Source organism: Nannospalax galili, unplaced genomic scaffold (assembly GCF_000622305.1).
Source record: "Nannospalax galili isolate Female #2095 unplaced genomic scaffold, S.galili_v1.0 scaffold2482, whole genome shotgun sequence".
In the NCBI taxonomy this organism is placed as follows: Eukaryota; Metazoa; Chordata; class Mammalia; order Rodentia; family Spalacidae; genus Nannospalax; species Nannospalax galili.
The window spans coordinates 282,887-285,436 of NW_008347234.1; the positions used below are offsets into that span (position 1 = coordinate 282,887).

Below are 2,550 nucleotides of genomic sequence, written 5' to 3' on the forward strand. Positions count from 1 at the left end.
ACTTAAGCCAAGACCTAAATATAAGCCAGTCCACTTTGCAGAGGCCACACAGTAGGTATAAATGTCCTGCTTGCAGTTGTGATGAAAAAAGCCACAAAAATCAGTGAAAGACATAAGGAAATAGACTACAGGAGTGACAAGAAGAAATAAACCTCAAGAACAGTGATAGACTAGTAAAGTGGGACTGTTTGAGGGGTCGGGGGGCAGTGAGAAGGTACTGGGAGAGGAGTGTGAAGGGCAGTGAATAAAAGCAAAATGAATTGTACACATCTATGAAAAGGTCATAGTGACCTCCACATTTTGTATAAATTATGCATACTCATGTAAGTGGATGGGCTTCAGTACAATTAAAGAGCTGTTCACATAACAAAACGTACAGCATGATATCAATGAAAATTCAAAATATTGTGAAAGTTGGTAGTCAACGCAAATATATTAATGTGATTTCTAAAATTTTTCTGGTACTCTTGCTATGTTATTCTTTAAAGTTTCCAACATGAACATGTGGTTTGTACAAATTTAACCAAGTAAGAAATACTTATTCGTTTATGAGGCAATATTTATGAATCTCTAGATACAATGTGCCAATTTAGACAGCAACTAATTTAATTTGAAAAACTCGACTTTCACTTCCAATTAAGACTGTGAAGATACAGAAATAAATGTCCAAACAATATTAGACATAAGTTGATCTTTAAATACCTCAATCAATTACTAATTTTTATCAATGTTTAGCCATACATACTTATTTTAACATACTCCTTTGGGCATATATAATATTATGCAATGAGATCAATAATGCCACTGTTTAACATGCATTTTGAATGTTTGTTTGATGGAGTACAAGAAATGCATGTAGCATGATGAAAATAATCAAACATCCTTAATAAAGTTTTGATCTGTAAGAACCAAGATGATTTATGGTTCTTGGTCATATGTTATATTTCTGGAGACAATTAAGCAAATTTGTGAAGAAGTAAATCTATCACTTTAGAAACTTAACTTTTGGAAGATCTAAAATGGGATTCAGAATATGAAGCAGTGAAAGAGTTGAAGCTAGCACATTTTCCATCCCACAGTGTTAAAATTAAAATCGTAGAGATGATTTCACCCCTAAAACAACCTTTTTGAATGCGCTTTTAGCCTTCTTGTTCCTTAGGCTGAAGACCAGAGAATTCAGCATGGGATGGCCATGGTGTAGACCACGGATGCAATTTTGTCAGTGTCCATGGAGTGGCTGGAGCTGGGCTGCATGTACATGAAGATAACAGTTCCATAGAAAATGAAGGCTGCAGTGAGGTGGGAGCCACAGGTGGACAAAGCTTTCTGGTACCCTATTGCTGAGCCCATCTTTAGGATGGTGATGAATAGAAATAGGAAGGACATTGAGATTACCCAAGTGCAAAAAAGACGGGTACATAAACAAGAACCAGCTCATTAAGATGTCTATTAGAGCAAGACAGCCATGACTGCTGGAATGTCACAGCAAAAGTGAAGGACCACATTGGATGCTCAGAAAGAGACTGAATGTTTCACCAGTGAAGATGGCAGCATTCAGGAAACCGCTGACATGACACCCTATGACCTGACATGCACACACAGTTGGAGTCATGGTGGTGGTATAATGCAAGGGTTTATACCCTGTTGTGTAGATACCATAGGCTGCTGCAGGCAAGAGGTAATTTTCCACTGTGCACAGTGGTAAAAGTTGTGAAAAAGAACATCTGAGTAGCACAGACATTGTATGAAATATGTGTTTTGCCTATAAGTAGTCCAGCCATAACTGTGGGAGTGACAGCTGAGGAGTAGCCAAGGTCCACAAGAGACAGGTTACTGAGGAAAAAGTATATGAGAGTGTGGAGCCGAGAGTCCAAGAGAATCAGCACAGTCATCCCCAGGTTTCTAACCACAGTCATGGAGTAGATGAGAGTGATTAAGAAAGAGAGGAACCTGCAGTTCTGGGGCATTGGTTAGTCCCAGGAGGATGAACTCTGTCACGTCTGTCCTATTTTCCATCAGTGTTTTGGGGAATCAGGAGATGCTCTGTAATGAAGAGAAATAATGTTAATAAATGTTGCAGAATAGGCATTATCCTAAAATTGAAATGCTTACCTTGTATTGGTAATAAAAGTTATATAATGATAATGCTAATAAATGTTGCAGGACAGGCATTGTCCTAAAATTGAAATATTTATATATCTTGTGTGTGATTTCTATTAAAACAATAATATATACTTCATGTTCCTGCCCATTCACAGCCTAACTACAAAGTTTAGGTTAATGATTTTTAAGTTTAATTAACAGTTATTGTTGAATTAGAAATATCCTAACACATTACCTCCCAAATTTTCAAATTTTGGATAATATTACGTATAGTTCTGCAAATTTTATGAGTTCTCCAACACAACATATAGTCAATTATATATAATTGAATTTAAGTATATACAATTATCCAATTCTTTGTTGTTCTAATATGTTATTATAGTATGGATTTTATTGGTGCTTGTTTTCATTTAAGTTGTGAAACATTACTTTATTTATTATTGAAAA

At 35.9% G+C, this 2,550-nt stretch overlaps 1 pseudogene; it reads right to left on the minus strand.

The window, feature by feature from the left end:
* Positions 1 to 1,176: 1,176 nt before the first annotated feature.
* On the minus strand, positions 1,177 to 1,967 carry LOC115072160 (annotated as a pseudogene).
* Positions 1,968 to 2,550: the final 583 nt, after the last annotated feature.